Source organism: Rhinatrema bivittatum, unplaced genomic scaffold (assembly GCF_901001135.1).
Source record: "Rhinatrema bivittatum unplaced genomic scaffold, aRhiBiv1.1, whole genome shotgun sequence".
NCBI classification, from domain to species: Eukaryota; Metazoa; Chordata; class Amphibia; order Gymnophiona; family Rhinatrematidae; genus Rhinatrema; species Rhinatrema bivittatum.
Window position 1 is genome coordinate 35,344 of NW_021821162.1, and position 13,992 is coordinate 49,335.

Genomic DNA, 13,992 nt, shown 5'->3' on the forward strand with positions numbered 1-13,992 from the left:
TCTGGACTCGCTTTCAGGAGATAACATTCCCTTCCTAAGGTCAGAATGGAATGAGCAAAAGATGGCATTTTACCAGAAACTCGAGCTGAATCATAAAATATCATTTATTTATTTAGAAACTCATTTTATCCCACAAATTGCAAAACTACAGTGTTCAATGTGGCGTACAACAATTACATCCGTAATCACATTCCATGACGCACCATAATACCAACAATATGACTTACAAACAATAACCAAAGATCAACTTTAAAAATACATAATTCTGAGTAACAAATCAAAGGAGTATTTACTCATTTACCTGATTAAAAAAGAAAGTTTATCAATTTCCTACAGCATAAATAATCTGCTTTTGTCTTCAGTTCGTTGGGCGATGCATAGCACAGAGCAGACCCTATGAAAGAGAAAGCCATAGTAATAATGGTAGAGAGAGATCCAGTCTACCCAGCAAGATTTTTCAGCTTATCCCCATGCAGGCAACCCCTTTGCCTTCTGTTTAGGGTTGTAACTTCTGCTCTATGCAGGTTACTCCCTCCCCTTCAAGAGGGCCTGATGTGCAGACATAAAGGAAAAATACACAGGACTGCTTTACAGCCAAGTCCGTAAGCAAAGCACATCGAGCAGCACTGTCTGAATTTTCAAGAAGGCTCATCACCCAGTAAAAACGTTGCTAGCAGTGAATGTTTTATGGGTTATCATAAGGCTTGAGGATTAATGCATGGAGCGGCAGATACTACCATTAAGAAGCTTGCTGGGCAGACTGGATGCACCATTTGGCACTTTCCTGCCATCATTTCTGTGTTTCTGTGCAGGTGTCACAGGGTTACTTAGTGGGTGTGGTAAACTCAAAGCCAGTATCCCCCAGGCACCTCTCCGGTGAGATTTGCTACTCCAAGGCACAAAATGCCATACTCACACTCTGAGTCAATACAACTGTAAATTTATTATGTGCTCAGTTATGCTTCAGAAAGTAGTGCAGCAGAGATAATACACAGATATAGCAAAAACAATGCTTATAATAATGATGCAGTACACTACATTCTCTTGGATTCGGCAGTCCACGGGCTGCCCTTACCTCTGTGGCCGGGCCGGACACTCTGCCGCCCAACGCAGCAAAATGCTGCCAACATGCCACCAAACACCATGTGGCAGGATGCCGTCAGCCTCAGTGTGCTTCACCTCTCAGACGCATGCATTCCTGACATCAGCCTCTTTAAAGGGACCATAGCTAGAAAGTCCCCGCGGCCCCTAGTGATGATGTCACCAGCATTGTCCTATATAAGGGCAGTTCCCCTGATGCTTCCTGCCTCAGCAGGAGGTCCAGCTACCTTGAGTAGTGTGTGTTACTACCCAGCCTGTTTCAGCCTTCATCTACCCAGACTATTCCTGCCTTGCCTGCCTCAGCCCTATCCATCCCTTTTACTTTTCCTTGGATGGATACATAGTTTCGACCCCTGCCTGGACTCTGGATACACCTGATCACTGCCTGCCTTGACCCTTGCCTGGACTCTGGATATGCTTGATTGCTGGCAACCTTGACCCTTGCCTGAACCCTGAACCCTATGACCCTAGTCTACCCATGGACCATGTCTCCAGGAATTTGCAAAGAACCTTGCCTAAGTCCTGATGGCCCCAACAACCAAAGGCTCAACCTGAGGAGAACATGGGCTGGTAAAAGTCTCTGCTTTGCCTGGGTCCACCTGCTGACAGTAAGAACCTGAGGGACTCCGCTCTGCAAGTATAGCCAATCTCACCTCAGCCCAAGGGTCCCAGATACAACACTTTCCTTTACTGTTATTAAAAGGGCCTAAAAAAGCATTATGGCTTTGACATTTCTAGAAGTTTGATATTTCTCTCTCATGTGCTGTTAACTATGCATGTTTCATCTGAACATCTGAAAGCTAATTTTAAGAGATGCATGCAATCTCCCAAATATAGCCCAGAATGATGAATAGCTTGCATTCTCTCATGACTTTAACTCCCTCACCACAGACCTTGTACATATGTTCTTTACCTCTCCCTATAGTCATAAAATGTAGGGTCAGTGGGAGAACATTGGTCTACTTTCTGAATACATCCTTAGCCAAGCTTGTCAGACATAGGCTAAGTCACCCATTACAGACGCTTGCCCCCTCGCCTTCTATTTACAGTTGCAACTGGCACTCCATGCGGATTACCTCCGTGCAGGATACTCCCATTCCTTCTGTTAGGGTTATAACTGTCGCTCCATGCAGATTACCTCCGTGCAGGATACTCCCAATCCTTCTGTTTAGGGTTATAACTGTCACTCCATGCAGATTACCTCCATGCAGGATACTCCCATTCCTTCTGTTTAGGATTATAACTGTCACTCCATGAGGATTACCTCCATGCAAGATACTCCCATTCCTTCTGTTTAGGATTATAACTGTCGCTCCATGCAGATTACCTCCGTGCAGGATACTCCCATTCCTTCTGTTTAGGGTTATAACTGTCACTCCATGCAGATTACCTCCATGCAGGATATTCCCATTCCTTCTGTTTAGGATTATAACTGTCACTCCATGAGGATTACCTCCATGCAAGATACTCCCATTCCTTCTGTTTAGGATTATAACTGTCGCTCCATGCAGATTACCTCCGTGCAGGATACTCCCATTCCTGTTTAGGATTATAACTGTCGCTCCATGAGGATTACCTCCGTGCAGGATACTCCCATTCCTTCTGTTTAGGATTATAACTGTCGCTCCATGCAGATTACCTCCGTGCAGGATACTCCCATTCCTTCTGTTTAGGATTATAACTGTCACTCCAAGCAGATTACCTCCATGCAGGATATTCCCATTCCTTCTGTTCACTCCATGAGGATTACCTCCGTGCAGGATACCCCATTCCTTCCGTTTAGGGTTATAACTGTCACTCCATGAGGATTACCTCCGTGCAGGATACTCCCATTCCTTCTGTTTAGGGTTATAACTGTCACTCCATGAGGATTACCTCCGTGCAGGATACTCCCATTCCTTGTGTTAGGGTTATAACTGTCGCTCCATGCAGATTACCTCCGTGCAGGATACTCCCATTCCTTCTGTTTAGGGTTATAACTGTCACTCCATGCAGATTACCTCCGTGCAGGATACTCCCATTCCTTCTGTTTAGGATTATAACTGTCGCTCCATGCAGATTACCTCCGTGCAGGATACTCCCATTCCTTCTGTTTAGGGTTATAACTGTCGCTCCATGCAGATTACCTCCGTGCAGGATACTCCCATTCCTTCTGTTTAGGGTTATAACAGTCGCTCCATGCGGATTACCTCCGTGCAGGATACTCCCATTCCTTCTGTTAGGGTTATAACTGTCACTGTCTCCATGCGGATCCTACCTCCGTGCAGGATACTCCCATTCCTTCTGTTTAGGATTATAACTGTCGCTCCATGCAGATTACCTCCGTGCAGGATACTCCCATTCCTTCTGTTTAGGATTATAACTGTCGCTCCATGCAGATTACCTCCGTGCAGGATACTCCCATTCCTTCTGTTTAGGATTATAACTGTCGCTCCATGCAGATTACCTCCGTGCAGGATACTCCCATTCCTTCTGTTTAGGATTATAACTGTCGCCTCCATGCAGATTACCTCCGATTGAGGATTACTCCCATTCCTTCGTTAGGATTATATACTGTCGCTCCATGCAGATACCTCCGTGCCGGATACTCCCATTCCTTGTGTTAGGATTATAACTGACGCTCCATGAGGATTACCTCCGTGACAGGATACTCCATTCCTTCTGTTTAGGATTATAACTGTCACTCATGCGGATTACCTCCGTGCAGGATACTCCCATTCCTTCTGTTGTAGGGTTATAACTGCTCACTCCATGCAGATTTCACCGCTTGCAGGATACTCCCATTCCTTCTGTTTAGGATTATAACTGTCGCTCCATGACAGTTTACCTCCGGGCAGGATACTCCCATTCCTTCTGTTTTAGGGTTATAACTGTCACTCCATGCAGATTACTACCTCCGTGCAGGATACTCCCATTCCTTCTGTTTAGGATATAAACTGCGCCTCCAGTGAGGTTACCTCCGTCTTGCAGGATACTCCCATTCCTTCTGTTTATGATTATAACTGTCGCTTCCATGCAGATTACCTCCGTGCAGGATACTCCCATTCCTTCTGGTTTAGGATTTACTAAACTGTCACTCCAAGCAGATTACCTCCATGCAGGATATTCCCATTCCTTCTGTTCACTCCATGAGGATTACCTCGTGCAGGATACTCCCCATGTCCTCCGTTCTAGGGTTATAACTTGTCACTCCATGAGGATTACCTCCGTGCAGGATACTCCCATTACTTCTGTTTTAGGGTTATAACTGTCACTCCATGAGGATTACCTCCGTGCAGGATACTCCCATTCCTTTGTTTAGGGTTATAACGTCGCTCCATGCAGATTACCCTCCGTGCAGGATACTCCCATTCCTTCTGTTTAGGGTTTTATAACTGTCACTCCATGCAGATTACCTCCGTGCAGGATACTCCCATTCCTTCCTGGTTTAGGATTATAAACTGTCCGCTCCATGCAGATTTACCTCCGTGCAGGATATTCCCATTCCTTCTGTTTAGGGTTATAACTGTACTCCATGCCAGATTACCTCCGTGCAGGATACTCCCATTCCTTCTGTTTAGGGTTATAACAGTCGCTCCATGCGATTACCTCCGTGCAGGGATACTCCCATTCCTTCTGTTAGGGTTATAACTGTTGCTCCATGCGGAATTACCTCCGTGCAGGATACTCCCATTCCTTCTGTTTAGGATTATAACTGTCGCTCCATGCAGATTATCTCCGTGCAGGATACTCCCATTCCTTCTGTTTAGGATTATAACTGTCGCTCCATGCAGATTACCTCCGTGCAGGATACTCCCATTCCTTCTGTTCATGGATTATAACTGTCGCTCCATGCAGATTACCTCCGTGCAGGATACTCCCATTCCTTTCTGTTTAGGATTATAACTGTCGCTCAATGCAGATTACCTCGTGCAGGATACTCCCATACTTCCGTTTAGGATATAACTGTGCTCCATGCAGATTACCTCCGTGCAGGATACTCCCATTCCTTCTGCTTAGGATTATAACTGATGCTCCATGAGGATTACCTCCGTGCAGGATACTCCCATCCTGTCTGTTTAGGATTATAACTGTCACTCCATGCGGATTACCTCCGTGCGGAACCTCCCATTCCCTTCTGTTTAGGGTTATAACTGTCACTCCATGCAGATTACCTCCGTGCAGGATACTCCCCATTCCTTTGTTTAGGATTATAAACTGTCGCCTACCATGCAGTTTACCTCCGTGCAGGATACTCCCATTCCTTCTGTTTAGGGTAATAACTGTCACTCCATGCAGATTACCTCCGTGCAGGATACTCCCTTCCTTCTGTTAAGGGTTTTTCAGTAACTGTCGCTCCATGCAGATACCTCCGTGCGGATACTCCCATTCCTTCTGTTTAGGGTTATAACTGTCACTCCATGAGGATTTACCTCCGTGCAGGATACTCCCATTCCTTCTGTTTAGGGTTATAACTGTCACTCCATGATGGATTACCTCCATGCAAGATACTCCCATTCCTTCTGTTTAGGGTGTTATAACAGTCACTCCATGCAGATTACCACCGTGAGGATTACTCCCATTCCTTCTGTTTAGGGTTATAACTGTCCACTCCATGCAGATTACCTCGGGCAGGATACTTCCCATTCCTTCTGTTTAGGGTTATAACTGGCACTCCATGAGGATTACATCCGTGCCGGATACTCCCAATTCCTTCTGTTTAGGATTATAACTGTCGCTCCATGCGGATTACCTCCGTGCAGGATACTCACTCCCCATTCCTTCTGTTTAGGGTTTATAACTGGCACTCCATGAGGATTACCTCCGTGCAGGATACTCCCCATTCCTTCTGTTTAGGATTATAACTGTCGCTCCAATGCGGATTACCTCCGTGCAGGATACTCCCATTCCTTCTGTTTAGGGTTTATAACTGCCACTCCATGCGGATTACCTCCGTGCAGGATACTCCCATTCTTCTGTTTAGGGTTTATAACAGTCACTCCATGAGGATTACCCTCCGTGCAGGATACTCCCATTCCTTCTGTTTAGGGTTATAACTTTCGCTCCATGTGATTACCTCCGTGCAGGATACTCCCATTCCTTCTGTTTAGGGTGATAACAGTCGCTCCATGAGGATTACTCCCATGCAGGATACTCCATTCCTTCTGTTTAGGGTTATAACTGTCGCTCCATCGGGATTATCCTCGTGCAGGATACCCCCATTCCTTCTGTTAGGGTTATAACTGTCGCTCCATGAGGATTACCCTCCGTGCAGGATACTCCCATTCCTTCTGTTTAGGGTTATAACTGTCGCTCCATGCAGATTACCTCCGTGCAGGATACCCCCATTCCTTCTGTTTAGGGTTATAACTGTCACTCCATGCAGATTACCTCCCTGCAGGATACTCCCATTCCTTCTGTTTAGGGTTATAACTGTCGCTCTATGCAGATTACCTCCGTGCAGGATACTCCCATTCCTTCTGTTTAGGATTATAACTGTCGCTCCATGCAGATTACCTCCGTGCAGGATACTCCCATTCCTTCTGTTTAGGGTTATAACTGTCACTCCATGCAGATTACCTACCTCCGTGCAGGATACCCCCTTCCTTCTGTTTAGGGTTATAACTGTCGCTCCAATGAGGATTACCTACCTCCGTGCAGGATACTCCCATTCCTTCTGTTTAGGGTTATAACTGTCGCTCCATGCAGATTACCTCCGTGCAGGATACTCCCATTCCTTCTGTTTAGGTTATAACTGTCACTCCATGAGGATTACCTCCGTGCAAGATACTCCCATTCCTTCTGTTAGGGTTATAACTGTCGCTCCATGCGGATTACCCTCCGTGCAGGATACTCCCATTCCTTCTGTTTAGGGTTATAACTGTCACTCCATGCAGATTACCTCCGTGCAGGATACCCCCTTCCTTCTGTTTAGGGTTATAACTGTCTCTCCATGCAGATTACCTCCGTGCAGGATACCCCCATTCCTTCTGTTTTAGGTTATACTGTCTCTCCATGCTTGTTTCCCCAACGCTTCATTACCCTCCTAGGGATTCTGTGTTTAACCCATGCCTTCTTGAATTCGACTACTATTTTGTTCTCACACCATCTCTTCCAGGAGGGCATTCCAGGTATCCACCACCTTTTTCCCTGAAAACATATTTTGTGATATTGGTTCTTGGAGCTTCATATCATGACCCCTCTTGTGCATTAATAATACCTTTCAGATATTTAAAAGTCTGTATTGTATCCCTCCCCCTTCGCCTCGCCTTTCCTCTAAGGTGTACATTTTTAGATTCCTAGCTTTAATCTCATTTGGCTTTTGGTTGCCTTTCTCTGCACTGCTTATGTCCTCTCTATTCTTTTTGAGATACGGCCTCAGAATGAACACATGCGGCCTCACCAATGTCCCCTGCAGGAACATCCCCAACCTCCTTTTCTTCAGTAAGTCCATAAATCTTTAGTTTATCTTTATTAGCAATTCTATCCATCTCTGCCGGGGCTCAGAGCAGTTCACACAATAAGATGTTCAGAATCCTAAAAACACATAAAATATCTTAATAAAACAACTCAAAATACAGAGCATTCACAATTTAATCAGTTGTTTACAGAGATGATGCATCAGTTTAAAAACTGGCTTAAATGCAGATAAAATACATCATTTGAATGCAGCCTCAAATAGATAAATACAGTGAGCATCATCGGTATGGATCCTGAAGTGACTGACTGGATTAGAAACTGGTGACAAAGGGCAATGGTAAATGGAGTCCATGCTGAGGAGGGGATTGTTACTAACCATGTGCCACAGGGATCTGTCCTTGGACCAGTTCTTTTCAACTTTATTGCGAGTGACATTGCGGATGGATTATCAGGAAAGGTTTGTCTTCTTGCCGATGATACCAAAATCTGCAATAGAGTAGACAGCCAGGAAAGTGTGGAAAATATGAGAAGGGATTGTGAAGATTAAGGAATGGTCTAGGATCTAGCATGTAAGATTTAATGGTAAAATGCAGAGTTATGAATTTAAATTGCTAAAACCCAATGAGAGGTACACAATTGGGTGAAATTCTTCTAAACACAAAAGAACAGGATCTGGGGGCAATTGTATCTGATGATCTTAAGGTGGCCAAACAGGTGGATAAAATGACAGTAAAAGCCAGAAAGATGCTTGAGTGTGGGTAGGGAGAGGACTGGTCAGCAGAATAGGGAGGTGATACTGCCCCTGTATAGGACCCTGGTGAGACCTCACTGGGAATACTGAGTACAGTTCTGGAGACCCCACCTTCACAAGGATATAAACAGGATGGAGTATAAAGCAGAAGGTCTAGGTATGTATACTTGAGGAAAGGTGGGATATGATAGAGACATTAAATACCTCTGTTTTACATTTTCCTTTAATTATCTTGATCATTGATGCAGTAGTCTTCCCACCCTGATGGAGGGATTGGCCTGGCCTTCCCTGTACTGTTTGATCTTGTATCTATGTGAATTGACTCTCACCTTTAATGTCTGGCCTGTCTCACTAATGCAGCATGCTTCTTCACATTTTCTGCATTGAACACTATATACTATAGTAGAAAAAGAGCATAAGTAGGATCCCCTTATGATGAAGAGAGAGAGAGAGAGAGAGAGCGCGCCATAGTGCCATCACCTTAGATAGGTATTTATAATCTCTAGGGGAGGGCCCACCTGGTAACTCAAGGTGAGGTTTAGGTATTAGTGTAGGGGTTAGGGGCCATTTTGACATTCAATGTGAGACGTACGAACAGAACAATGTTCTCTTGTGAAGATTTGATGACCCTCGGAGTGAGGAAACTCAGCCAAAGATGAGATTTGTGCAATGTTCTCTCACCCAGGTAGAGAGTCCATCAAGCTAGGTTGAGAGAACATTGCACAAATCTCATCTTTGGCTGAGTTTCCTCACTCCGAGGGTCATCAAATCTTCACAAGAGAACATTGTTCTGTTCGTACGTCTCACATTGAATGTCAAAATGGCCCCTAACCCCTACACTAATACCTAAACCTCACCTCAAGTTACTATGGCTAGGTTCTCTCTCTCTCTCTCTCTCTCTTCCTGGTAGTAAACATGGTCCCCCCAGTGGTTGTATGTAGGAAATACCACATTCTGGCACTTATTTCAAAGTGCAAAAAAGTTATCGCAATTTGCAGTAACTTAGCTCTTCACATAGGTATTAGTGCACATTGCAGTAAACTCCCTATTACCATAAAACACGCCCCTTTTCCCATCGCTGCGATATTTACCACATTTTGATAAATCCCAGGCCATAGTTTGCAGCATGGTACACTGCAGGAGTATGGGCCATTTTTTCCTTCAGAATTTCTCTTAGAAGCTTGCTTTTTACTAATTTTTGCTTCAGATTATGTGGTTGCCTGAATACTAGTGGAGCAGGGAATATTTCTGTCAGTGCTACTTGTTCTGACCTTTCCTTTCTTTTACTGTAAATTTTTCTTGGGTGTTGTAAGCAAAAGCAATCTTTTGAGAGATGATTTGGGGGTTATATCTTTTTGTTTTAAGGATTCAGTCAGAATGGACAAAAAAGGAGCCAGCAAAGCAGCATAAAATTATATCCCTTTCTTTCTCTGTCCTCACTGCTAGGGGTGAGGAATCAGAAGGCTGCTGTGGGCTAAACCTTCCAGGGAAGGTAGGTGCTTCTCCCCAGGTCTTACTATATTTAGAATTTTCCCTTACTTACCAGTACCTGACAGACAGGAAGATATACAAAGAGCAAACTTGTACAATTTGGAAAAATGTATTCTGTAGTCAGCAAATATCTTAGTACATACAAAATCAATCTCCCTTAGTGTTTAATAGTTAAGGCGTATTGCCAGCTTTCCCTCTTCCTGGGGAGAGAATGCCACAAGTTGCAAGATGCACTTCTCTCTCAGATACATCGCATCAACGGCTTCCTTTTATGTCTGTGTTTGTGTGTGTACGTGACAGCCAGGACACACTCACTTGGCAATCCTTTGTTACATCCCAATGTCCAGGCTCCACCTCTTCACGTGTGCTCCCTTCTGTCCTTTGTTCTTTAGTTTTGCTTTGATCTTCTGGAAAAAATATTTTTACATCCCTAATATCCCCCTTTCCTACGGGCACAGAATGCAAATTCTGTCCCCCACTGTGTGAACCGAAACACTCTGGCTACTACCTCAAGGCACATTGTCCTCCAGGTCTCCTCGGAGTTTCATATGTGAATATTATTTTTCATACCTGTCCATCAGTCTTTCTGTCCAGTGAAACAGAGCTGGCCAGCACTGCACACAAGGATTAGTCTTTATTTGGATTCACAGCTGTGAATATTTCTACAATATGTCACCTTCTGATCACCCATCAAGCCCTTCTCACCCCTTCCCCGTACTATTGGATGCCTTTTATGAGTCACTTATAGTTTCTGATAATGTCATCCTTTGCTCATTCTATAGTGAGCCGAGGAAGTGAGTAACAGCTCCCAAAAGCTCGTCAAGAAACATATTTCATTATTCCAATAAAAAGGCATCACTTGATTTGTTAACCTTTATTTTCATGCATCCAAGTAGACAAACAAGGTGGCCCCGCTGCTTTATTTTCAAAGTGCAACAGCCAGACAGACTGAAATTAATAGCGCATTCAAAGACAATGCCTCTATTCAAAACACAGGACCTGAACGTAATCCGCTTTGAAGTGGCTGAAAGGCGGAATAGGAATCTAAATCAGTCAATAAATGAATCTAGACCTCTCCTGGACTATCGTGTTCAGTACTGAGGCTGTGCCTCCAAAGAGACATAGGGGCCGATGCAATATTCGTGGAAAGCGGGCGCTGACTTTTCAGCGCCCGCTTTCTTAACGCATGCATAGCGCCCGCAAGGGGGGCGCCATGCAATATGCAAATTAGGGGGCCGCGCTAGCAAGGAAATGCTAGGGTCGCTAGTGCAACCTTAGCGCCTACTTGCTAACGCGACCCCGTGGTTACCGGCGGTCTACCAGTTTTGAACACCAACGCCAATAAATTCGGCATCAGTTTTCATAACTGCAGTTGGCCGGTTGAAAACCGACATCGAGCATATCAGCGTCGGTCTTCAAAGTGGCCGGCAGAGATTTTTTTTTCTTTTTTTTTTTACTTTTAAAAAAGTACAGAAAGCAGTTTTTTTCTGCTTTTCTGTACTTTTTTTCAGTGCACTCAGCTATTAACGCCTGCTCCAGGCAGGCGTTAATAGCTGAGCCATAAATGTACGTCTGAGACGCACATGTATTTTTTTGCATTTGGAGTGAATGAGTATAGCCTCGTTCCCATGCATTTGCAAGTGATGAGCGCTAACTCATTCACTCTGCGTCGGATGCGCATTAAATAGGCGCTAATCCCCCTATGCATTAGGGGGTGGCTTAGCGCCTATTTAACCCACGTCCGACGCGGGTTAAACAGTGCACTCAGCTGAGCGCACTGTATTGCATTGGCCCCATAGAGAGAGGCTATGAAAATGCTGCTGGGCTTATGCAATTAGACATAGCCAGAGGAAAGAAGAATGGGGAGGCTGCTATGGGGGCACGATGACATTCAAATGTCACGCAACGTGATTTTCAATGCAAAGGAATCATGACATGTGGAGCAACAAAAGGAAATATTTTCATCCAAGAAAGGTGGAGGATGCAATGAGGATGTGATGGGGAAAATCTGTATCTGACATAAATAGAAAGGATCCGAGTCGTGAAGATAAAGCCAGAGTTTGGGTGGGCAGCAGAAGAAGGAACTTGTGAACTTTATCTGCCATTATATTCTCTCTTTCTAGCAGCTGGCTGACAGGAATATTCCCAGTTTCCAGTGAATGATAATGTATATTGGCATCCTGTTTGGTTGGAGAGTGTTATAAGAATAATTATATTCATATTATCATTAAAATATTGTTAGTAATGTCTGTGATTTTATGGCTAACAATCATTGAACCAGAAATCAAACTATTGAACTGTTTTTCTAAGATAATGCCAATTTGTCTGGAATTGGATGGAGCGAGAGAAAGCTGAGCACTGCTGATTGTTCCTTTCTGTGATCATTTATCCAAGTTTTCATCTTTTCAGAGCAAGCTATTGTTTCGAGAAGCCTTGAAGTCCAGGGGTGGCAGCCGGATGAATGCTGCGGGACCACTCTGTGAGTGGTAAAGGAGGGGATTGTCCAGCGATGTGCTGCTTGTTTCCTGTGTGCACTGCTTTCGTCCATGACATTCTTGATGTGCCACACTCACTCATGCTCATCGACGTTCTCAGTCTTTATACCCCAAGCACTTGTTCTATGGATGCAGAAGGTGCACAAAATTCTGATCTTTATTCCCATAAATCTGCCCCCTTAACACAGCCCAAGCTGTTTGTTGTGCCTGGCTGCAGAGGGTTCACCGAGGATAAGTACTCCATCCTGGTACTGGCAGTGCATGAGAAGGGAGGCTGAAATCCAGCCCTTTAACAGGGGGTATCCTCTTGGCACCTCTCGTAAAATGTACCTTTGTTATTGTCTTAATTGGCTAAATTAATTTGTCTGCAGAAATCACTCATCGCACAGTAACCACAATTTTGTCTGTGTGAACAGTGAAACATAAAGAGATATAAAACAACCCAATAAACTGTTTATAGTTGTATTATTGCTGGCAATTGCTCTGGCCAGATAGCTGGTCTGTCCTGATCGGTACAAAGCAGACAGTAAAATAGGGTGGGTTTTAGACTTGGACATCCCAACCATCATTCTAGGGGATTTCAATCTCCACATCAATGCCACACCCCTATCCCCCAATTGTGAAGCCTTTCTCTCTTCCGTCAATGCCTTGGACTTTGACCAAATAATTACCTCACCCACTCACAAGGCCGGACACACTCTGGATTTAATTTTCATTAACTCATCCCTCCCCACAGCCAACACACCTTCCTGCACCCCAATCCCCTGGTCAGACCACTCCCTCATAAAAACTAAACTCACTGTAAACATACTGTCTATGCTGTGTTCATGCTTTACCTGTGATTCCTGCATTATTACTGTCTATGCTGTGTTCATGCTTTACGTGTAACAATGTGATGCCTGCATTATTACTGTCTATGCTGTTTCATGCTTTACGTGTAACAATGTGATGCCTGCATTATTACTGTCTATGCCGTGTTCATGCTTTACCTGTGATTCCTGCATTATTACTGTCTATGCTGTGTTCATGCTTTACCTGTGATTCCTGCATTATTACTGTCTATGCTGTGTTCATGCTTTACCTGTGATTCCTGCATTATTACTGTCTATGCTGTGTTCACGCTTTACCTGTAACAATGTGATTCCCGCATTATTACTGCCTATGCCGTGTTCACGCTTTACCTGTAACTGTGTGATCCCTGCATTATTACTCTCTATGCAGTGTTCAGGCTTTACCTGTAACAGTGTGATTCCTGCATTATTACTCTCTCTATGCTGTGTTCAGGCTTTACCTGTAACAATGTGATTCCTGCGTTATTACTGTCCATGCTGTGTTCAGGCTTTACCTGTAACAATGTGATTCCTGCATTATTACTCTCTATGCCGTGTTCATGCTTTACCTGTAACAGTGTGATTCCTGCATTATTACTCTCTCTATGCTGTGTTCAGGCTTTACCTGTGATTCCTGCGTTATTACTGTCCATGCTGTGTTCAGGCTTTACCTGTAACAATGTGATTCCCCGCATTATTACTCTCTATGCCATGTTCATGCTTCACCTGTAACAGTGTGATTCCTGCATTATTACTCTCTCTATGCTGTGTTCAAGCTTTACCTGTAACAGTGTGATTCCTGTGTTATTACTCTCTATGCTGTGTTCACGCTTTACCTGTAACAGTGTGATTCCTGTGTTATTACTCTCTATGCTGTGTTCATGCTTTACCTGTAACAGTGTGAATCCTGCATTATTACTGTCTA